General features: G+C 41.3%; 1 protein-coding gene across 3 annotated transcripts in view; it reads left to right on the forward strand.

The window, feature by feature from the left end:
• The first annotated feature begins 889 nt into the window (after window positions 1-889).
• RAD51 (RAD51 recombinase) overlaps window positions 890-25,834 on the forward strand; it is a 709,369-nt gene continuing 684,424 nt past the window's right edge. The window contains exons 1-2 of one of the 3 annotated variants that reach the window (XM_069637566.1): window positions 890-1,004; window positions 1,798-1,910. The gene's annotated coding sequence lies outside the window, so the exon portion shown is untranslated. Of the gene's footprint in view, window positions 1,005-1,797; window positions 1,911-2,601; window positions 2,755-25,834 lie in introns of those variants that run through there. The other 2 variants (XM_069637568.1, XM_069637567.1) reach the window with 2 other exon arrangements.

Below are 25,834 nucleotides of genomic sequence, written 5' to 3' on the forward strand. Positions count from 1 at the left end.
TTAGTGGTAGGGGCAGATAGGGTTAGTTTGGACGGGTGACAGATTGCTTAGGACTTTCACTGACTGACTAGCACCTTAGTTAGTTTGTTAGGTAGGGACGCCTCATAGTATTGGGGCAGTTAGACATTTATCGTTTTCTTTAAATTAAATAATCAGTAAAATTAATGATCAGAGTCTGTGTCAGAATGTTGATAAGAGTATGAGTTTAACTGGGAAACGAGCGCACATCTGCACTACTATTTTTCGAAGGTGTTGTGAGAAACCTAAAGGTGCCTCACCCGCTAGTCCCGGGGATCTGTCACCTAGGTGGGCAGGACTCGACCATCGCTTTTGGATCCAGTTAATGTGAGCGGACCAGTGCAGGAGCATCACTTGGGTGAGGGGTCTTTGGGGAGTGGGACACCGGATGGTGAGATGTGGTATGCCCTTCCCTGTAACACCTTTACCCCATCCTACCAGGTAAGATACTTAGGAACTCAAACCCCACACAAACACGTTCTCACGGACAGGTCACTATGAGAGAAAATGGCCCTCTGAAAGAAGAGACTTTGAAAGGCAAAGAGACTTGGGCACGGAAGGCCATGATGCTAATGATTGAACAGTATCCTTGTGCTATAGAAGCCAGAGACTTTGCTAAGCGCCAGTGTACCACCTTGTCCCGTGCTGTAAACGTGGTGAAGGAAGGCCAACGGCCTGAATATCCTGACATATCATTTTGTGAAAATAAATGTCTTTTTCGTAACACAGTTTCCCACACTATTTGTATTTATGTCACACTTGGCCATTCTTTATGCAATAGGAGGAAACTTTGGAAATAGACTATTTCCCCCATTCCAACATGGCTTCCAAAGGGTCTGCATTTTGCTTGCACCATCCGCGCCTAGTTTCTTTAAAAAATGTCCACCATTGCTCCACCCTTATTCCTTTAAAATCACTTCGAGAATAGCAACCGGTCCGTTGCTACAAAGTTGACTCTGTGCCTCGCTGCCCGAATTTCCAACTGAGTAAGTGTATTTCTTCCTTTTTTTTCTTGCGTCCTCTCCCATGCCACCTCCCCTGTGACTTTCTCTTTCTGCCTGTTCTGTTCCGCTTCGTATTCTCAGCTCCGTCGCACTGCAACCTTTATGTGCAGTTACCCTTATCGAGTACACGTTTCTTCATTTCTTAAGAAAATGCTTATTCCTCCAGGCTGCAACTTAAGTGTTTATGCAGTTACCGCCACGTATACTATAACCGGCTACCCGGGTGCCGAAATCTCACGCTATTGCGTTCCTTTATTCCTGACTCTATACTAGTTATCAGGCAACCGCATTTCCGAGTAGAATCCATATCCGAACGGCTGCTGTTAGATACACGGATCAATCATCCCTCTTTGTGCTTACGCAACTCATGCATCAGTGCACCAATGACATCTCGCACAACTCGTGCAGCAGACATATCTAACGCAACGCGTGCATCATTGTCTACTCAGGCTCCTCATGCAACTGTTTTTTACTAACGCAACACGTGCATCAGTGCACCAATGAAATCTCGCACAACTCGTGCAGCAGACATATCTAACGCAACGCGTGCATCATTGTCTACTCAGGCTCCTCATGCAACTGTTTTTTACTAACGCAACGCGTGCATCAGTGTCCACTAATGTAACACGTGCATCATACCTCTTTTTCAAAGTTGGTGAAAGGCTACCTCTGAAAACCTCTTTCACCACTTGCCAAGACTATCCAGTCTTCTATTGAGTGTACTGACACGTCATTTCTTCATCTCTTCCCGGGACTCTGTCCCCTACCTTCACAGGTTTTCTTTCCCAGGAGGGTTTCCCCGGCCTTACCTCTGCCCCTGTCTCCCCACCTTAGGCCCAGGAGTGGAATCAGTTAAGCTCCCCTCTATCGGCATCTTCTTGCCGGCAGGTAAGGGTTCAGTGAACCAATCTAAATTTAAATGTTATATCGCAATTTTAAAAAGTCATAACAATTTATAGGTAAGGATTGGCAATAGGTTTATTAGTATAGGCCCTTTTATTTTGACAAGACACCACTAGGACTGCGTTATTATTATTTGATGGTCGTAACTTGCTCCCATCTGTAGATTTAGGATTAAATAGGTGTTTTTCAAACCCTTTTTGAAGTTCAATAAACACCCTTGAACTGTGTTCGCTTGTGTCTGTCTTACTGTTGATACCATGCCTTCCTTTCAGTGTAAGGGGTAACCCTGGAGAGACCGGGCTTGACTGTTTCCGTACATATGTTTTCGGAAGGTGTGAAATCCCTTTTAATGAAGTCATTCATTCTTTTGCCAGAAACACTGGTTTTGATGTATTAAGAATCTATCTAAGATGATGGACGTGGGTAATGCAGAATCAGGAGTGTTGGAGTGTCGTGTTGTATTCGTTTATGTGTTCTCCTTGCAGAGCCACTATTAAATGTTTGTTGAACTGACTTCACAGAGATTAGAAGTCTGTTTGTGATTTCTTCCAAAGAACCTATCCTGCTATAGATACCCCAGAAGCAAGAAAAGCTGTTTGAGAGATGTCCACCATTTGAAATGGAAATGTCAATATATAGATTGGAGAGATCCACCTAGACAAAAAGCATGCATGTGACTACTATCTGCATGAGTGGGACCCCAGCAAGAAACCCAACACCTACTGTGGCCAAGGATACCAAGGTCTGCAAGTGTCCCAGAGTAACTGATGTAATTGGGTAGCTTATTATCCTGTCACCAGACTGAAACAAAGTTCAGCTGTCCCTGAAGGTATGTACATCCTGACATCCCTTCACTTACTCTATTGAGCTACCGTCTGCAACCTATTTATGATCACAAGGTCTTGGCATGCAGTGGCAGATAAGTAGGTTTAGGGTGCTATTGCTGTGGCAGACTTTTATCATGGAAAAATGTGTCATGCTGGCTGGTAAAAATGTATATCACATATCATACCAGCGACCACTGTAGCATCATTCAATGACTGTAGATCTCTGCAAAGAAGAAAGGAATGTATTTAGTGTTCATGATGTCTTATCGATAAATTAAACATGTATTTTGTTACACGGCTTATTTAACCTGTTCATGCATGACATGTTGCTTGACTGTATCAAAGAAGGACTAAAATACCTTTTTGTGTAGTAACCTATTTTTAGATTGTGTATTCAAAGCATTAGTATCGAAGTACACTCGAACCAGAACTGCTGTGAGTCTGCTCTTGTTACTGTGGGAACTCATGTGGATGAGACACCAGTTTGAACGCTGTGTAGTTAGAAGCAGTTGGAAACGGTCCAACTGATGCGACTACGCTGTTACTCCTAAGTGTCACGGCTCGCTCCCTTCGCTCCCGTTCCCGCCACTTGGGGGCATGTTTTGGGGTTTATTCCCTACTGGACATTTCCTCCGAACCTTATGCTACAGTGTCCTGATGAATTGGGAGCGCTAAAACCTTATTTCCCAAATTACTTCCCTTCCGGATCCATTCCAGGTTTTTGGCAGCCAGCATGCTACTGCTACTTCAATCAAATGACTATGCTTCCCAGAATGCCTGGCTCACTGCTTCACCTCCTCCCTTGCAGGACAAGGCTGGGTGGAGGATAGGCAACACCTGTGGCTGCAGGTGCAGCAGGCGGCACGCCTGAGGTGTGTGCTCGTTAAGCAGCTTTAAAAGCCTCAGTTTGCTTCAGTCCAGCGCTGGTCATTGTTGCTGTGTTCCTGTTGTGACTGGTCCCTTGTTCCTTGTTCCTAGCTTTTGTGCCTAGTACCTAGTTCTTGTTCCTTGTTACTAGCTTTTGTGCCTAGTACCTAGTTCCTGTTCATTGTTCCTAGCGTTTGTGCCTAGTACCTAGTTCCTGTTCCATTCCTAGCGTTTGTGCCGAGTTCCTAGTTCCTGTTCCTTGTTCCTAGTTTTTGTGCCTAGTGCCCAGTTCCTGTTTCTTGTTCCTCTGCCCTGGATTTCGGATTCTTGTGCTTAATTGATTTCTGCTCACTGGATTTCCCTTTCTGTCTTCCTCTGTCTGCAGGCAGCCTGTCTCTGTGCTTTACCCTTTGATGCTGCCCAATTCGCCTGTGTTTTCTGTTTTTTTGTTGCTGTCATTTGCTACTGAAAAACCTGATGCTTTAGTCTTTCCCTTTATAGATTTAGCTTCCTGCCTCAAGGTTTCCTTTTGTGATATCATTTTCCCTGCTCCTGATCCCTACTTTCTATTGGGATCCATTCCATGTTTTCCATCTCACTTCTGCATTCATTTCCCATGGATTATTAGGTGTGGGTGTTATTGTAACTAGTCCCAGTGTAAATGCCCTTTTGTTTCCTCACTATTTTATATCACTATTTGTACTCGCCCCTTGACTAGGGTCTTATGTATTTAGTTTCCTCCACCCATTGCTGTTATAGCCTTCAGGGTTCCTGTTTGATCAACTGGGTTCGTGAGTTTACTGACATTCAAGTGGTCTTTCTGGTCCTCGTGAGTACAGTTTCTAAGTTCCTTATTCTGTATCATCCAGAGTGTCAGCTCACAGATCCTGTCCTTGCTTGCCCTCTACGTGGGTTTAGCGCTGTCAGTATCTGTAATAGCATAGTGGGTAAGGAGTTTGCCGACTTTCCTTTCAGTCATAAGGAGGTTCTAAGTGCTTACCCCACATTCCTTTTCATATATAGGTATTATTGTTTCTCCTGGGTTTTAGTATACACAAGTCTTGGGTTTTGTATGCACACATTTAGATTCAAAGTTGTACACTGTGAGATTCCGTGCACATTGCCTTCTTCCTTTCTTAACAGAATGACCAGCCGTTATTCCCGTTTGAATATGGCCAGTTTAAGAAAGAAAGGCAGCAAGGTAACTAACAAGTTAGTACAGAAAGTTTCCCCTAAGTCTACCTGTGACAATCAAATCATTGATCCTGACTTAAAAGAACTCCTTGATACAAATGGGTATTTACGTGCGGAGTATTTTACTCACAGGATGGCCCATCGTACATTGCCTGATCCTAGTTCTGTCTTTAATTTTGATCCAGATTCTATGTCCGCACAAGCCTTGGCAGCGGAAAACAACACGCTGTTAGATTTATTACACACGAGAACGTCTGTTGTTGAACCCCATGATTCCAGTTGTGCTTTACCTCAGATTGAACAGTTTCATGATTCAAACATAAAGAATGGAGGGGTTCATTGCATATCTTCTGTTTTCAGCCATCAGTCAACTGCTTACTCCTCTGCACAAGTACTTACTGTAGTCCCTAATGTCAAGAGGTCTGATGTCAGTAGTCTGCTTAAGGGTAACACAGACCAAGTCGGTAAGAGTGAGTATAGATCACAAAACCTGCAAGCAGCAAATGACAATGTACAATCAGTGCACACCCGGATGGTTAGGGCAGGATCCAGCCCTGATGCCACCATGCCTTCCCCTGTGCCTACTGATAGGGATGTACAGTTAAGGCGGGGCATGCTAAAAGCTGAACTTGAGGAGTTAAAACAAGAATACATTACTTTACTAGAGGAGAATAAGACTTTACGGTCTTTTCTGAATACACCTCAAACTTTATCCGTTGATGAAGTGAATACTGTTCAATCCCTGAGTGTGGAGGTTTTTGTAGGTCATGATACTTGTCAATATGAAGATTCTATTGGGAGTGAAAGTTCTCTTTCTAGCACAACACTTATTCAGGGCACAGGTTCTGACAATTGTTCTACCGTTTGTCAGGAATTGCCGTTAACTGAAGATTTACAAGCCACTCCTTTACCTAAGATTTCCTGTGTAGCAGTTTGTCATAATTCTGAGCTTGAACACATACATGCTTCTGATTTCCAAACACAATCCACAATGGTGGCATACACAGAATCAGTCACTACTGTAGGCTTAGGTTCAGCCCTTGATCTAGCTGCTGAGACTGAAGTAGACATTCAAGCTGATGTGGAAAACGATGCTACCTCTGTGTTCGCTCCTTCTTCTGCCAATTTTTGTCTCAATGAACAGTCAAAGACAGTACAAGATTCATGTTTTGATGGACTCATTCCACAGTGTACTGAACCAAAGACCCGGCAGGCAATTCCTGAACTGTTGATTGTTAATATGCCACTTTCAGAAGCTAAGTCAGAGGAATGGACATTTGACGAAATCCTGATTAACAGAGACTTTACTATGGTGATTCCTCTGGTTGATTTTGACTTTTACAAAGGAAGAGACTCTGTGTCATCCACTAAGGAGAGGGACGGCATGGTTACAGCTCAGTCTTTGGTTACTGGTGCCAAGGAGTCAACCGCCCTAAAGGTGCATTCCATTCCTGAGCCACAAATGTGTCTGTCGACTTCTGGGACTTCTGTTTGTCCTCCTACAACCATTGACTCTTCGATTATCCAGTCCATGGCTCTGCAGTCATCATTGTCTAACGTGTCTTCAATCAATGAACAATTGCTATGTCTGCCAATCACTCAAGAGCCTTCACCATGTACGTGGTCAGAGTCAAAGACCTTGACAAGTTTGTCATCAGCTAACGAGACGGCTCCAGCTTGCATGCCCTCAGCCTCTGAATTTCCTCTGGCATGCCTGTTTTCGGCTACAGTGACTCATCCAGCGGATTATCCTTCAGCCATGGAGCCTCCGGTAGCACATCCTGAGTGCCTGTCTTCGGTCCCAGAGCCTACTGCTAATTTGGCTTCAGTTCATGAAAGACCTGTATCCTGCTCAGCCTCGCTGCCAATATCGGAGGTGCACCTGTCTGCTCTGTTTGATCGTGTTGCAGATTCATCTACTTCAGAGCTACCTCCTAAATCCCAACCATTTATTACGGATGAACGTCCAATCTGCCCTTCTTATGCTTCAGGAGGATCACCAGAAGGCCTGCCTTTTACACAAGTTAATTCTCCCAACTGCTTGACTGTAGAATCAGCACCTCCCGCATATGCTACATCTGAGTCTGAATCTTCTGCCAGAAACATCAAGCTGGATCACGACTCGGGAGGGCCTTACATGCAAGGCCGTTGGACTTGCCTGGAGTGTTACAAATGGGAGACGGATACCATCCGCCATGGCCCAGACATCGAACAAGTAGCCAACCAGGATAACGGGCTGGACGGTTCACATTTGGGGGCCGGTTTGGATCAGCCGCTTGACAGTCTTTTTGTTGCTGGATCCCACATGAGCCTGAAGGAAGGGACGGGCACGGCCCCCCAACTGCTGCACCATTCGGGTGCTAGTAGCCAAAGGAAGGATATGACTGCTGCAGTTCAAAATGTGCCCGTTATTGCTCCTGCTGCGAATGTGCCTGATGTGCCAAGTACTGCGTCTATCACTCCTATCGGTATGCCAAACGTTCCTGCGGTTGTATTCCATGTGCAACAAGGTGGCTACATGACTGACACCAGGAGTGCCAACCTCGTACAACCCATTGGACTTCCAGGCCCCCAAGGCGTGGGACAGATGCAGTCGAACCTTGGTCACCCTCAACCACAGGCCTTTAATCAAATGGTGAATGATGAGTGAAGATCCGAACCTCTACCTCGGCCGCCACCTTCTTTGTCTGAACATGAACATTTCCTGAAACCTGCTGATTTCTCACCTCCTGTGTGTCCGCTCTCAGCAGGGGGGCTACCAGACCATCAATCATTGTCCAAAGCATGTTGCACCAGCCTGCCTCCCTCCTCAATGATGTATGAGTGTTCGCTCCCAGAGACTGAGCTTCCTGGACCTTCCAAATCTGCTTCAGGTCCTGCAAGTCCTTCATGCCTTTCTTCGACCCATGAGTCTCTTCCTCACTGAAAACCTGCCTGTGGCTCTTATAGACTGCGGCCTGATTCTATTCATTCCAGTCCTTCTGCTTCTGCCCGTGGGTCATCGTTTCCGTCAGTGCCACTTCTGAAGACAAAGCGCTCCTGTCATGGAAAGAAGATGTTTTGTGCGAGTAACGGCCGCCTGGAGTCGGCCGTGGGAGGAGGTATAGTGTCACGGCTCGCTCCCTTCGCTCCCGTTCCCGCCACTTGGGGGCATGTTTTGGGGTTTATTCCCTACTGGACATTTCCTCCGAACCTTATGCTACAGTGTCCTGATGAATTGGGAGCGCTAAAACCTTATTTCCCAAATTACTTCCCTTCCGGATCCATTCCAGGTTTTTGGCAGCCAGCATGCTACTGCTACTTTAATCAAATGACTATGCTTCCCAGAATGCCTGGCTCACTGCTTCACCTCCTCCCTTGCAGGACAAGGCTGGGTGGAGGATAGGCAACACCTGTGGCTGCAGGTGCAGCAGACAGCACGCCTGAGGTGTGTGCTCGTTAAGCAGCTTTAAAAGCCTCAGTTTGCTTCAGTCCAGCGCTGGTCATTGTTGCTGTGTTCCTGTTGTGACTGGTCCCTTGTTCCTTGTTCCTAGCTTTTGTGCCTAGTACCTAGTTCTTGTTCCTTGTTACTAGCTTTTGTGCCTAGTACCTAGTTCCTGTTCATTGTTCCTAGCGTTTGTGCCTAGTACCTAGTTCCTGTTCCATTCCTAGCGTTTGTGCCGAGTTCCTAGTTCCTGTTCCTTGTTCCTAGTTTTTGTGCCTAGTGCCCAGTTCCTGTTTCTTGTTCCTCTGCCCTGGATTTCGGATTCTTGTGCTTAATTGATTTCTGCTCACTGGATTTCCCTTTCTGTCTTCCTCTGTCTGCAGGCAGCCTGTCTCTGTGCTTTACCCTTTGATGCTGCCCAATTCGCCTGTGTTTTCTGTTTCTTTGTTGCTGTCCTTTGCTACTGAAAAACCTGATGCTTTAGTCTTTCCCTTTATAGATTTAGCTTCCTGCCTCAAGGTTTCCTTTTGTGATATCATTTTCCCTGCTCCTGATCCCTACTTTCTATTGGGATCCATTCCATGTTTTCCATCTCACTTCTGCATTCATTTCCCATGGATTATTAGGTGTGGGTGTTATTGTAACTAGTCCCAGTGTAAATGCCCTTTTGTTTCCTCACTATTTTATATCACTATTTGTACTCGCCCCTTGACTAGGGTCTTATGTATTTAGTTTCCTCCACCCATTGCTGTTATAGCCTTCAGGGTTCCTGTTTGATCAACTGGGTTCGTGAGTTTACTGACATTCAAGTGGTCTTTCCGGTCCTCGTGAGTACAGTTTCTAAGTTCCTTATTCTGTATCATCCAGAGTGTCAGCTCACAGATCCTGTCCTTGCTTGCCCTCTACGTGGGTTTAGCGCTGTCAGTATCTGTAATAGCATAGTGGGTAAGGAGTTTGCCGACTTTCCTTTCAGTCATAAGGAGGTTCTAAGTGCTTACCCCACATTCCTTTTCATATATAGGTATTATTGTTTCTCCTGGGTTTTAGTATACACAAGTCTTGGGTTTTGTATGCACATATTTAGATTCAAAGTTGTACACTGTGAGATTCCGTGCACATTGCCTTCTTCCTTTCTTAACACTAAGCACCGAAGATCAGCTTACTACGTGTATCATCTATCATCCATCATAGCAAAGATGTCCCTGATTAAAGACAAGTGCCAGCAGGAACTCATCCGGGAAAGCGGTCATTGTGAATCAGGGTGTCAAAGTATACACTATGTTCATACATACCATTGAAGTTGAGTTCTCCCCAAAAAATGTGCCACAAAAATATTTAAAGTAAACAACTTTTTAATATAGTCAAAACAAAAAAGAAAAGAAACTTCTGATTACAGGAGAAGCCCTTCTAGATGACACATGTTTTGGCTGATAGTGGCTTTTTCAAATCTAGGGAATGTATTACATACTGTCTCTGGGTATTCGAATACATATGGAACTAGTTGTTTCATAATGCCAAATTTAGAAGGAAAAAGCTAAATAAAAGTAACCAAAGGCAGAGAGTGCAGAGGGGTGGATGGAAGGAATGTAAGGGGCGGAGAAAAGGGGAAAAACACAAAGTAACCATGAAAAAGGCATAATTCCTGGGTTTACATAATGTCTTGCATACAATGTTGTTAAATTAGAGGTTCGGTTTATATAGTGCCTTACTTGCACGGTTGATACATACAAAAATCAGTTTGTGTATCGCGGAAACGTTGTTTTGTTCATTTTAAAAAACACACCATCAATTAATTAGATACAAATCCAAAAGCCACTATACTGTTAATAGCCATATTTGCAGTGCCTATCCGTGATAAACTATTCGTCCCTAGATCAAGTATAGGTTGCGCATAACTGCTGAATGCTTGCTGTAAGCTGATTTAATTACAGTATTCGACTGGATGGTTCACATCAGATTAGTATAGAAACACAGTTGCAGGAAATGTAAAAGGCTTACCTAGTATATATGCTATGAAATCCCACTTGAAATGAAATATATAATTGGGGTTAATCCCATCTGAAATAAAATTAACCAATGGTTAGCAATGTAACTGGTCTATATCCTTTACAAATTTGATATGCGCAACATATTGTGCACACAATGTGACACAGAGACTTGCACGGCCAGTTTGTAAAAAGTTGCTGCAACGCACGCGACTTTTTATCTAAATACAATTCGCTTGAGATTCGACTGTTAGGCTGAGTACAACAACCATATGGCCACTAAAATAGTATTATACAAATGCTCTGAGATTAATTTATTTTAACATGGTTTTATTGGCATTTATAGAGTTACAGCCATGTTTTTCAACGTACCTCTTTTCCCCATGCCTTACATTTAAACCAGTATTTTATAACAACAATTAACATCAAACCAACAACTTCCTACACGTGCCATGTATTGTTTTGTAACGTCAGTTGGGGCAAACGCCTCAGTGTCTGGGGCTTAACTCTTCTTTGCACTCTCCAGGTCCTACAGTTGGCCATTGTCAGTTGGGTGCAATAGGGTGATATTTACGGTTAAGCCCGCGCTGGAGACAAGGGCGCGTGATTTCTGTTGGGCTGTTCTGTGTGTGTGCGCTACACTGCGCGAACTGAGCAGTGACTTTTGCCTGGAGCTGCTGTTTCACCCACTGTGCTCCTGCTGCTCTGGGAAAACACTGGCTGGAAAATATCAATACTATAACTCGCAAGTGCTGCAAGAAGGAAGAAGGGAAAGCCGTTTTCATTCAGATTCCAAGGCCACGCCCCCCGCCTCCAGCTGACTTCAAAGGTGAAACCACAACACCCTTGTGGCGTTAAGTCCGCACTGGAGACAAGGGCGCGTGATTTCTGTTGGGCTGTTGGGCGTGTGGACGTGGGTCTTACATCGCGCCCACCCCTGCTTTGACTTGCTGCTCTAGGAAGAGCTGTGTTTATCACCTCACTACACGCTGTTATTCTCATGAGAAGTACAAGATCTTGTAGTTACATAATAACCTGATGAGATTTGTGATCGATATTATTCAGGTAAATCAAGCTACACCAGTACAAATTTCATTAATTTCTGAAACAAATTGCATAAAGAGATACTGGTGTCATGAGCAAGAGACTGTGGGGCGTTGCCCTTTGATCTTGCATACGACAAACATCACAAATGCTTTGACTTGCCATAAGAACTCATTTAAAATAAATACCAAGAAAAATGTTTTACGTGAGGAGGAGACTGTGGGGCATCGCCCTTTGATCCCACTCACATGTGTCATTACATCTGTATAATTCCAAATCCTTTTGACAATAAAGCACAAACTACGCATACTAATGATCCATTTTCAGGGCAGATGCATACTTCAAGAACCCCAAGATCATCCAAACCAAATAATCATTAATGTCAACCAAGGCAGGCCCGGGGACCCGCCGCAGAGGGAAAATAGATACAGAGGATGTTATAACTGAGAAAACCATAAACAATGAACGACAATTGTATATACTTCAAATCTTTCTGAAAACAACAAAGAAAAAGATGACTCCTGTTGCAAAAATTCAATCTATGCTTGATATAACATAGCAAGATACAGGATCCTCAATTAACTAGAGTGAAACAAGAGGACCCATATAAGTAAATAAAAAGCCTGGTAAGCAAATTAATCCCAATTTAAAGAGCTTTCAGAAACATCTGAAGAAAATTCAAAGCCCAATGAAGCTGAAAATGAAACGGTTAAATAAGTCCCAATATCTCCCTCGTGCACACTCCGTAATAGATAAACATAATGTCTCATTACCAATACTCTTTTATCGTCTACCAGTAACTTGCAGCAAACCAATAAATTTAGAAGAAGAAAAGAGGACACACACAATTACAATGTTGCAATGACAGGAGATTCTCTACCTGAGTGCCAAACTTTACCCGCAGGAAACTTCGTGAGCCTAGGTCAGATAGCGCCGCTAGTGGAGAATGATGAGGAGAAAGAAGAAAATCTCAACCCCACTTCTCCTGAACCGCAAGCTAAAGCAAATGACATCATTTTCCTCTCAAATCTCAGTTATCAAAAAGACTTGCCAGAAAATAAGGGAAAATCGAACGACATGATAAGAGCCGAAATGCATCCTGCTCCATCCGAAAGGGATGAGTTGGAGAGAGAAGAAGAACCTTATACCTCTCACCAACCCCAACAATCTCAGTCAAATGAGACAATTACCCCAAGTGCCCCCCAAACCGATGAAATAGTTAGAGTAATCCTAGAAGCAAGCAGAAGTTCAATGCAGACACACAAAGAAAAAGTCTTGCTAACACTCTAATTGATCATTCACAGAGAACCACTAACAGAAAAGAAAAAGTGACAAGAGCAAGGGCACTATGGTCACAACTTCAAGAGAAGAAAATGGCAAAAGACTTACCGAGACTTGAACCAAAAAAACAAAAATCGGTCCAACTTCCACGGCTCTCTTTAGATATTAAAGAACTAGATTTTATCATGAGCCCACACGATAAAAGATGGGAAGAGTTAGATGAACAAGTGCATGGAAATAAATCAATACCCTGTTCTACATCTACTCCGGCAATAAACCAAAATGCTTTGAATTTCTTCTTTTTGCCGAACGACATGCACAGGGCCCAAGAAGACCAAAAGGATCATTCATGTGTATCAGAAAAAGATCAACAACAACTAAATTGGGAAACAACGTATCCAATACCAAATAATAGAGTTGGATCTTCACCAGGAGAAAACCATTCGGCAAACCAGCCTTTGGCCCGACTCCCAACTACAATGTATGAACTACAAAATCTTCTGATAACGACAACCTCACAATCATTGATTCCTTTGATTAAATTACATGAGGCAAATGTCGAGGCAATAAAAGATCAGGCGACACTCATAGCTTCGATGCACACAAAACAAACACATATAGAGAGCTTTATACATCAGATACAGCAACGACTAGAGATGGAAGCAGAGACAAGTCAATTATGGCAATCGAGACAAGCAGATATTGCTAGTCCTGACAGGATTGAGAGAATGCAAACTACAACAGCCCTGTTGTCTTTGATGAAAGAAATGTCTAAAATAACTACAAAACTGACAGAATCTCAACCGATGGAGAGCAATCTAAATAAGAAGGGAGATCAGGTGACTACAGACATTAGAAAAGAACGCTTGGCTGACCAGATCGAGACGATAAGGATATACTCACAGATCCCTCTGGAGATTGAACAACAGGCATTTCAGATTTTTGGAAAGCAAACTACAACAAATATTCCACTCAACAAGAAACTGATAGATAAGAAAATAAACAAAAAGCAGAATGGTTCAAGCGCATTTTTACAAAAAATTGCATCTGGCGAAGATAAGCAACCATCAATTACGAATCATCTGTTTAATGAAAAAAATGATCAAATACCCCAACATGTCCAAAGTAAAGAACCAAAAACAAATGAGAAACAGGCTATCGTTTCAAAAATAGAAGAAGAAGAAGAAGAAGAAGAAGAAGAAATAAGACAACAAGTGGAACTAATGGAACTCTCATTACATGAAGTCTATGATGAACTGAGAGAATCACAACAAATAGAAAACGAGGACATGATTATAATTGATCAATACCCAGACATAAATCGACCAATTAACAACAATAGAGACTTGACATGTGAAGATATTTCTGGTGAAGAAATCGAGGAATCTTATGTTTTACGGAAAACAATTATGAAAGAAAGCATAGAGATACCGACAATGAAAGGCCAACATTTGGCACATTTTGAATTAAGTTCTCTAGAAACATTACCATCTTTACATGGTGAGGAGAGACAATTCGCCTTTCCACACCTGAGAACGCCTACATTTATAGATCCGATAAAAAATCAAGAAAGATTTGTGCTACCCTTATCACAACGTGATAATGCTAAAGGCCCAGTGATACTCAATCGAACCAACATATTACGACTATTTGGAGCAAACCCGGAACTGAAATATCTAAGATCACGTGACATTAACTCGGTGAGATTAATGGATGATCAGTCACTTGATAGAGTTGAAATTGAAGTAAAGACATCCATGATAATGCAAGAAGTATATAAAACGGCAAAGCAACTGGAATTTATAGGGTTTTATTGCATAGAAGGCTAAATATATCAGCCCAAAGAACAGACAAAGTCAGATGATGCCCGGTTCAATAATCGAAACCCATTCCAACGTGAATTCAGTGACTGCAGCTACTACTGAGAAACAGATACTAGTTAAAGATCATATACTTCAAGCATACATCAGACTCAAAAGACTCTATCTAGCACTACACTAAATGAGACACATAGAAAGTAATTTAATCGAAATTACCCACAAGGTACACACAGAGCTGGAAAAGATCAAGATTAGCAGTATTTATAACAATCAACAGTGAGAAATTTAACAGAAACGAAACTGATCTCATGGAATACAAGGGTACATGATCATCTGTTTGCACAGATGCATTCACCTTTGATGGGAAGTCAAATAATATGCTTTCAAGAGACATGGCTCTCACATTGCCTAATATGCAATGGCTACAATACGTTTTTGAATCCTGCTCGATATATTGTGCTGCAGAAAATGAACCAAGAAACCAAACATGATTTTTACCAAAAGGATCTTTCCACATTGTTAGTGTTTAATCTATATTGGAACCCTGCAGAAATTAATGAATTGATCTTTATAGATATAATCATGACCAAACTTGATCTCATATTAGCAAAATGTCAAAATCTAGACATTGTGATATGGGGAGTCCTGAATATTGGTGTAGTCGATAAAATGGGCAAGCTAAAAGAGATGAATAAACTGACAGCAAAGGAAAGACAATGGACCAAAGAAATGGACCTCAGAGGCATGGTGAATGTGGGTATTTATCAAACACAGCAAAAACAAATCATTACGACTTGGTCTCAGGGAACATCGAAAGCAGTATTGGATTATATATTTACATCTGCAACAATTTCTGCTGCTAGACAATGGATGGAGGTAGTACCATCTCTGAACAGCGACCACCATATTCTAATTTTAACCTGGGCTGACAGTGGAGCACCCAGACAAAAACAATTACTTCCAGCCTTAGAGTTTAACACACAACAAACACGTCTGGGATTAAAACAGGGACAAATGGAAGATTTGGTGGCAAACTTTCAGAATTCGGAGAAATCTCCACTCTTAAAATTAGATTACCAATGGTTACTTGAACCGTATAACAGACCAAGGAAAAATGGATCTACTATTAATCAGAATCACAACCACCATTTTGATCCTCAAATCAAAGAAAAAAAAGAGAACTCAGAAAAATATGTAGACAAAGAAAGAAAAGTTCTAACCAAATAGATCTTGTTGCTATCGAAACTGCAAAATAGGCATATCGAAATTGGATTAAGTCTCATAAAGCCATCATGATGCTGAATGACGCTGAATCTATCCTTAAATGCCTAAAGAACCGGAATACACGTGATTTGTGGTGCATATTGAATACTCAACACACGAATCAGCAAAAGCTCACACAAAATGTGACAGAAGAAAGATGGGAAAATCACTTTTCACAACTATACAGAAGTCGATCAAATAATAATGAACCCCAACAGCAAATTACGGCAAATTGGACAATTACCAGAACAAAAGATGAATTGGCATAAATCATCAAAAATCTCAATCTATCAAGAGCCTATGGACCGGAGGGTCTGACCAATGAAATAATAAAAAATACACCAGAACATTGGGCTAAAATATTGGCGCAAATGCTAAGCATAGCCAATCAATATAAACAAATTCCAGCGACATGGAGAAGGGCAACGCTTATACCGATCTTTAATCATGGGGATAAAGCCGATCCAACAAATTATCGACCCATTGCCTTCCTTGATCCATTGGGCAAAATCTATGCGAGCCTCCTACTCCAAGAACTTTCTACTTGGGCAACTGAACAAAACCGATTTGCAAAAAGACAAACAGGTTTTACTAAATTAGTGGGTACAAACATCAACCTATTTATATTGAATAGTCTAAAACATGAAGCCCTGAAGAAGAAAACAACAATCTGGATGGCATTCATAGATTTACATCTAGCATTTGATTCCATCAATCACCAATTATTATGGCAGAAACTTGAAAATTGGAAATGCCCGGATCATATATTACAACCCATCAAAGCACTGTATTCAAAGACCAAGATCAGAGTAAGGTTAACAAAAGAGGGAGTACAAACTGGACTCAAACAAGGCTGCCCACTGGCAGCAACTCTATTTAATCTGTTTAGCTCTGAGATTGAACAAGAAATGTGGCAGGCCATAAGGAATCCCCCAAGGATAAATTCAACACCAGTGCCATTATTGATGTACGCGGACGACATTATCTTGCTTGACCAAACACCTCAAGGATTACAGCATAGTCTGAATGCCATGGAAACATAAATGAAAAAAAAAAATGAACTGGAAATAAACGTGAAAAAAACAAAAATAATGGCCATAACAAAACCAAAGATGAAAGCACGAATACCAATCTTCCAAATTAATGATCCGGTGTTAGAGAAAGTCAATTTCTTCAAATACCTCGGTCTGACAATTAATCAAACAAAGGACAAAAAAGAATGGACAGACATACTTTATAAAAAAGCATATGCCTTTGCAAGACAAGGACTAGTGATTCATCGTAAATTTGGAAAGTTTTCCTTCCAACTAATCATGAGATTCTATAGGAGCACAGTTATCCCAGCTCTAACATACGGAAGTGAAACCTTTGCAATACAACATTTAAATATATGGCCCAAACTAGAGGCAATCTTTTGGAGAATCATGGCTCTCCCAATATCATTTCCAATCGCAAGGATACGTTTCGAAATAGCGATCCAGTCAATGATTTCAATTGTAGCATGGAAGAAATTACATCTCTATCGAAAGGTTATCTCTAACGAAAAAATTCCAGCCATCGAGATACTAAGACCAAATCAAAACGTGATAAATGTGAACATTTTAAATGAATGGAAGCAACAGATGACCCAAATAATGACACAAGAAGAAATTACAACAGAAATGCTACTCAATCAACCACAGTATGCAAAAACAAAAATAATGCGAAATGACTGGATAAATACGATTAAAGGAAAAGCTAGCTACAAGAAAACTTGATAAATGATACTGAAATAAGAGCACTTAATCAATTACCTCCATATCTAATCCTATTTCCAGACAACAGAATTAGAACATTATTCATGACATTTTGGTTGAATGTCCTTCCAACAAGAGCAAGATTGTCAATTATTAAGCAAGAAATTAATGGAAACCAATACTGCAGATTTTGCAAAAATAAAGAAACCATACAAACACTGAATCATATTATTATGAAATGCCCAGAACTACAAGATGAAAGAAGTTTATGTAGATCATATTTTACCATTTGCAAAGAAACTCTTACCCCGGAAGCAAGATGGGATAAAATAATGGCGGGGAATGAAAAAAATGGATCTATATCATCATTACATTTTGGGAAATGATAATGGACAAACTGACACACAATGATAACGCATTTAGTCCTAGATCAGACACTTTGTAAGAAAGTAAAAACATTTTTACAAATCAATATACTGTATAGGAAGTGAAATCTTAAGGTTTTTTTTTTAATATGAAATGAAAAGTTTATGTCTAAACTAAAACATTTTAATTAAAAATAAAAAAATTACAAAAATGAGTATTGAAGTGCACTCGAACCACAACTGCTGTGAGTCTGCTCTTGCTGCTGTGGGAACCCATGTAGATGAGACACCAGTTTGAACGCTGTGTAGTTAGAAGCAGTTGGAAATGGTCCAATTAATGCGATTACGGTGTGACTACTAAGCACCGAAGATCAGCTTACTACGATATTATCATCTACCATCCATCATAGCGAAGATATGCCTGATAAAAGACAAGTGCCAGCAGGAACTCATTCGGGAAAGTGGTCATTGTAAATCAGGGTGTCAAAGTATACACTCTGTTCATACATACCATTGAAGTTGAGTTCTCCCCAAAAAAATGTGCCACGAAAAGATTTAAAGTAAACAACTTTTAAATATAGTCAAAACAAAAAAGAAAAGAAACTCCTGTTTACAGAAGAAGCCCTTCTAGATGACACATGTTTTGGCTGATAGTGGCTTTTTCAAATCTAGGGAATGTATAACATACTGTCTCTGGGTACTCGAACACATATGGAACTAGTTGTTTCATAATGCCAAATTTAGAAGAAAAAAGCAAAATAAAAGTAACCAAAGACAGAGAGTACGGAGGGGTGTAGGGAAGGAATGTAAGGGGTGGAGAAAAGGGAAAAAACACAAAAGTAACCATGAAAAAGGCATAATTCCTTGGTTTACATAATGTCTAGCATACAATGTTGTTAAATTAGAGGTTCGGTTTATATAGTGCCTTACTTGCACGGTTGATACATACAAAAATCAGTTCGTGTATCACGGAAACGTTGTTTTGTTCATTTTTAAAAACACACAAACAATTAATTAGATACAAATCCAAAAGCCACTATACTGTTAATAGCCATATTTGCAGTGCCTATCCGTGATAAACTATTCGTCCCTAGATCAAGTATAGGTTGCACATAACTGCTGAATGCTTGCTGTAAGCTGATTTAATTACAGTATTCGAATGGATGGTTCACATCAGATTAGTATAGAAACACAGTTGCAGGAAATGTAAAAGGCTTACCTAGTATATATGTTATGAAATCCCACTTGAAATGAAATATATAATTGGGGTTAATCCCATCGGAAATAAAATTAACCAATGCTTAGCAATTGGATCTATATCAAATTCGATCTATTTCCTTTACGAATTTGATGTGCGCAACATATTGTGCACACAATGTGACACAGAGACTTGCACGGCCAGTTTGTAAAAAGTTGCTGCAACGCACGTGACTGTTTATCGAAATACAATTCGGTTGAGATTCGACTGTTAGGCTGAGTACAACAACCATATGGCCACTAAAATAGTATTATACAAATGCTCTGAGGTTAATTTATTTTAACATGTTTTTATTGGCATTTATAGAGTTACAGCCATGCTTTTCAACATATCTCTTTTCCCCATGCCTTACATTTAAACCAGTATTTTATAACAATTAACAACAAACCAACAACTTCCTACACGTGCCATGTATTGTTTCGTAATGTCGGTTGGGGCAAACGCCTCAGTGTCTGGGGCTTAACTCTTCTTTGCACTCTCCAGGTCCTATGGTTGGCCATTGTCAGTTGGGTGTAATAAGGTGATTTTTGTGTCTCTTTCCCTGATTGGCACGCTCAGAGGGGTTTGTCGTCGGATGAGTGAAACATGTCCCAGACCAGCGCTTTCCATGCTACCCACTTATCATTGCTGTCAGGCTCCGATCTGTTCGCCCCTTCCATCCACACCTTGGTCTCCGCCTCTGCCCACCTTTCGAATTCCCTGCGCCATTTTTCGTATTGTGGCCCCCCAGCAGTTTTCCAGGACATGGCGATGGTTCTCTTGGCCAATATGCAAGCCATGTCCATAAACTTAACCACATGTTTGTATTTGCTGATTCTGGGGTACGCACCAAGCAGGCATTCTTTCGGTGACCACTCATACCTTGCTACTCCAGCCTCCCTGCAGGCTCATTGTATGTGTGCCCAGAAACCTCTCACTCGCACATACCAATAAAACATGTGTATTAGATCACCTTCCTCGCCTCTACACCATGGGCATCGTGGACTTGCATCCTTGTTAAATGTGGCTATCTTGTGCGGGGTCATGTATGTGCGATACAGCACATTCAATTGTATTAGTTTGAAGCAATGGTTCCTCGATACTGCTTTGGGAAAGCCCAGTATTCTTTCCCATTCCTTCTCCATTATTTCTGTACCCGGATCTTTCTCCCATTGCTCTTTCAGTACTGTGCCCTTAGGGTTGGGCGTGTCTATTAGCATGCTGTACAGCCGGGAGATCGGCCGCCAGCCATCGTTTAGATTATACATCACGGTTAGTAGGGGGTCCGCCTGTGGTTCCTCTGGCCAGGCCTCCCACTTTCCCTTGGCCACCTCACGGATTCTTTGGTACCAGAGAAATTGCCTGCTCGGCACTTCTTCTCTTTCTTGCATTGACACAAACTGCCTAAAGACCCCATCCTCATATACATCTCCCCATGTGTATATTCCCTTTCCCTCCCACCTTCTCACCACTGCCATGTCCTTGCTAGCTCTACATGTGTCCGCGCCGCTATTGGCACCTCTGCTGAGTAGGGGTTTACAAGTTTCAGCAAGGTTTTCGCTCTCCTCCATACCTTCTTTCCCAGTCTCACCACCAGTGGGTTGTGTTCCGGGCCTCCCTGTGTTACCCAAAGTATTTCCTTTAGATTGATGGGAGCCACCAGGTGTTGCAGTAGGTCGGTTTCTGAGGTGGACTCATCTGCCAGCCATTTAATTACATGACTGAGTTGGGCTGCCAGGTAGTACCTCTCAAGGTTTGGCAATTTCACCCCCTCCTTTGTCGTATGGTAAATATAGCATTGCTAGTGAAAGTCTATGGCGTGTATCGCCGCACAAAAATTCTCAAAGCAGCACTTCCAGTGATCGAAAAAAGGACGCCTTAACACAGCAGTGCACGTTATTGAAGAAGTACAGGAATCTCGGCAGGATAATCATTTTGGGGATGGCTACCCTACCTAACAGTGATAGTGGCAGCCTAGACCAGAATTTCATGGACTTCCTCAAACCCTGCATCACCTAATGCTCTGAGATTAAATAGGCAAAATCAGGAGTATCCGCTTACCGAGTATCCCGTTGAAACGTCCTAAGCGCCGGCTCTCATAGTTCTAAACAGCGGTGTCGCTCAGACACTAGTGTTTATACAGGTTTCCATGGTCGCAGCCAGGAAACCTTTTTCACCTTTCTACAACACGTAAAGCCTGGGCACCATGTTTTGGGATAAGCAAAGCTTATGTCCAGTTTCACATAAGCTGTTTCACAACGATATTGTTACAGTGATCAAGAGAGAAAGTATAAAGTGGGTGTTCAGTTTGCGCAACACATTGTAATTTTGATTGCCAAATTAGACATATTGCTTCAATTCCTTACTAATGCAGATAAGGTGAAGTTTTAGAGATGTCAGAAATACGACAAGATAGAATATACCAGTGTCCAAAAGGAAAGTCAGAACATTTCGAACGTGAACACTGGATTAGAAAAGAGAATATAATAATGCTTACATACGTTTCACTTAACAGAGTGATGTAGCCTCATGTTGTTAGAAAAAACTGCATTGTAAATTATTTACTAGACCAGGTTATGCTTTGACTGAGGAAGATCCTGGGAATAGCAGTTACCCTTTCATATCCCTATTGTAATGGAGGTTCAATACTAAAAGGCATGTAGATATTTAACAGTTAAGTGCATACAGTTTGCATATAACATTATTGTGTGTGCGCAAAGAGATACTTTGGGCCTCATTACGAGTTTGGAGGCAACCATGCCCTTAATAAGGGCATGGCTGCCTCCAAACCCGTGTCCAGGTTCCTTGAATGAGGAATTACTAGGCCATTCCAAGCTTGGAGGACCTGGTAATTCCTCATTCAATGCACCCATCCCCATTCCCATTGAGCCCCCATAGGGCTCAATGGGAATGGGGAGGGAGCTAACAATGGGCCCGTTAATAACGGGCCCGTTGTTAGCTCCCTGGTCCCCTTGCGGGACCCGCAAAGGACGTCTTGCCAAAAAAGGGCAAGATGAAAGGCAGTCCGTGAAAAGTAGTCCGAGGTCAGAACAGGTCCAAAACAGCAAGAATCCAGAAACGAAATGCCAAACGCTGAGCAGGAACTACAGCTGAGAGGCGAGGTATGGCGCGAACAGGTGCTGTTTTATGGAATGCCATGGAAACCGTGTCACGTGATTGTTGAGTACGTGACACGTGATGGGTTCCGTACCTTGTCATCATAGAGACACGATTATCAGCCGGACGTGTGGACGCAAAGTATGTTAGGTCACGTTATCGTTGCCTTTGTAACACGCGGCAAGTTCCACGTCCTATTGCCAAGGTGAGGCGTTTCGTTGATGGGCGTGTGGATAAACGCCATGGTAGCTGCCAATGATGAAGCGGGCGAAATCTCCCTGCACAGCGTGTATGTTGCATATCCTTCTGCAAGTATGTGCCCATTTGCTCTTAGCCAAACGTTTCAAAGAAAGAGGATAACAGCAGAAGTATATCAAGAAAGCATAAGACAAGGCCAATGAGACTACACGGAACAAACACTCATTCACAAAGAGAAATCAGGTCAAATACTACAACAGAAAGTGTTTTTCATCACCAAATATTGTCATGACCATTACAGTATCAAACAAATCTTACGAAAAAATTGGAACCTTCTCAAACTGGATGAACACATAGCAAGATTTGTGCAAGAAGGACCTACGATCATTTACAAAATGGCCACTAAATATGCCCCAGCTCTGGCAAGCCTCTTCATGGAAATGTTTGAGGACCAAGTAGTTTATGGAGACATAGCATTCACAGACCAAGTGATTCTGTGTGCCAGATATACTGACAATGTCATAATGATTTGGAAAGGTACATCACAACAAATTGAGCAATTCACGACAGGACTCAACAGGAATGATTATGAACTTGTATTTACGGCACAAAGCAGCTAAACTACTATCAACTTCTTGGACCTGACAATCTATGCAGATGATGAAAAATTGCTCAGTCAATTCAACGCTATTTGCTACCAGCTGCCATCAACAAACAGTTAAACAAAACATACCGACTGGCGAATTCATACGGGCACACAGAAATTGCCAAGATGAACATATATTTCAACAGGAATGTAAGCTCTGAGCCAAACCTTTCAAAGAAAGAGTATACCAGCAGAAGTATATCAAGAAAGCACAAGACAAGGCCAATGAGACCATACGGGAACACACACTCATTCACAAAGAGAAATCGGGTCAAAAACCACAACAGAAAGTGTTTTTCATCACCATAATGTCATGACAATTACAGTATCATACAAATCTTGCGAAAAAATTGGAACCTTCTCAAACTGGATGAACACATAGCAAGATTTGTGGAAGAAGGACCTACAATCATTTACAAAAGGACCAAAACACTAAGAAACAATTTAAGCCCTTCGCTACTCCCTCGCTACTCTCATGCAAACTTGGTTGAAAAAGGAAGATGTGGGCCTCAGAAAATGTGAGACCTGCACACTATGCAAGTATGCTCACTCAGGTACCAAGATGTTCCAGGATAAGCATGGCACAAAGATCAAGATAAAGGAAGCCATGAGCTGTAGATCAAAGTATATCGTATATGCAATAGTATGTGTATGTGCAAAGATTTACATAGGCAGCACAATAAGAGAACTACGCACACGGATCAGAGAACATTTGACTTCAAATGGGCGCTAAAGCCCACTTTTGCCTCTTGCACATCATTGGCAACAAGAGCATCAAGTGGATCATAAAGAAGACATCAGATATATTGGATTGCAACAAATTACTCTCAAGAACAGAGATGGAAACAAGGAGAAAATACTCTGTCAAGCAGAGGCCAGATTGAACTGCAAATTCAGAACACTTGAAGTGGGCCTCAACAAAGACAGTGAAATGTCAGCTTTTTTGTACATTTTGTCTCCAAGATTGAAGTATATAATTACTTTCTCTATTTCTGTAACCATTTTTTGTAAATAATAATGATGCGGTTTATAAATCATTTTGAATCTGAACCCTCTTGGGTTTCTCCCAAGGTATGTGTTAATGAACATTGAACAATTTATATCAATGTTAAATCTGAAAATAACATTGTATGGAATAGAGAAATGCATCATTCACATACTCATATTCTCGGTGCCAATGGGGCATATCATGGATAGACAACCAAGCACATATTTGAATGACATAGAGTATCTCTTTGCACACACGCAATAATGTTATATTCAAACTGTATGCACTTAACTCTTAAATATCTACATGCATTTTAGTATTGAACCTCCATTACAGGAGGGATATGGAAGGGTAACTGCTATTCTCAGGATCTTCCTCAGTCAAAGCATAACCTGGTCTAGTAAATAATTACCATGCAGTTTTATCTAACAACACAAGGCTACATCACTCTGTTAAGTGAAACGTATGTAAGCGTTATTATATTCTCTTTTCTAATCCAGTGTTCACGTTCAAAATGTTCTGACTTTCCTTTTGGACACAGGTCTATTGTATCTTGTCGTGTTTCTAACATCCCTAATACTTCACCTTATCTGCATTAGTACTAAATTGACGCAATATTTCTAATCCGACAATCAAAATTGCAATGTGTTGCGTAAACTGAACACCCACTTTATACTTTCTTTTTTGATCACCGTAACAATATCGTTGTGAAATAGCTTATGTGAAACTGGCCATGAGCTTTGCTTATCCCAAAACATGGCGCCCAGCCTTTACGTGATAGAGAAAGTGAAAAAGGTTTCCTGGCTGCGACCTTAACAACCTGTATAAACACTAGTATCTGAGCGGCACCGCTGTTTAGAACTATGAGAGCCATGCGTAGGACGTTTCAATGAGATACTCGGTAAGCGGATACTCCTGATTGCACCTATTTAATCTCAGAGCATTTGTATAATACTATTTTAGTGGTCATATGGTTGTTGTACTCAGCCTAACAGTCGAATCTCAAGCAAATTGAATTTAGATAAACAGTCGCGTGCGATGAAACAACATTTTACAAACTAGCCGTGCAAGTCTATGTGCCACATTGTGTGCACAATATGTGGCGCATATCAAATTTGTAAAATATATAGATCGGTTACATTGCTAACCATTGGTTAATTTTATTTCAGATGAGATTAACCCCAATTATATATTTAATTCCAAGTAGGATTTCATAATAAATATACTAGGTAAGCCTTTTACATTTCCTGCAACTGGGTTTCTATACTAATCTGATATGAACCATCCATTCAACTACTGTAATTAAATCAGCTTACAGCAAGCATTCAGCAGTTATGCTCAACCTCTACTTGATCTAGGGATGAGTTTATCAGGGATAGGCACTGCAAATATGGCTATTAGCAGTATATTGGCTTTTGCATTTTTATCTAATTAATTGATTATGTGTTTTTTAAAATGGACAAAACAACGTTTCCATGATACACAAACTCATTGTGTGCATCAACCGTGCAAGTAAGGCACTACATAAATCAAACCTCTAATTTAACAACCGTGTATGCAAGACATTATGTGAACCCAGGAATTAGGACTAGTTCCATATGTGTTTGAATACCCAGAGGCAGTATGTAATACATGCCCTAGATTTGAAAAAGGCACTGTCAGCCAAAACATGTATCATCTAGAACGGCTTCTCCTGTAAACAGGAGTTTCTTTTCTTTTTTGTTTTGACTATATTAAAAAGTTGTTTACTTTAAATCTTGTTGTGGTGCATTTTTTGATAAGAACTTAACTTCAATGCTTTGTTTGGAGGTAGGGTTCATATGACCTCCATGTTTCTCACATATGTGACACCACCCAACTGGAAATATGGAAACAGGTCGCTTAGCTCAAATAGGTTGAAACCCGGAAAAACACAAC

The sequence above is a fragment of the Ambystoma mexicanum genome, chromosome 14 (assembly GCF_040938575.1).
Source record: "Ambystoma mexicanum isolate Mex_15411 chromosome 14, UKY_AmexF1_1, whole genome shotgun sequence".
Classification (NCBI taxonomy): domain Eukaryota; kingdom Metazoa; phylum Chordata; class Amphibia; order Caudata; family Ambystomatidae; genus Ambystoma; species Ambystoma mexicanum.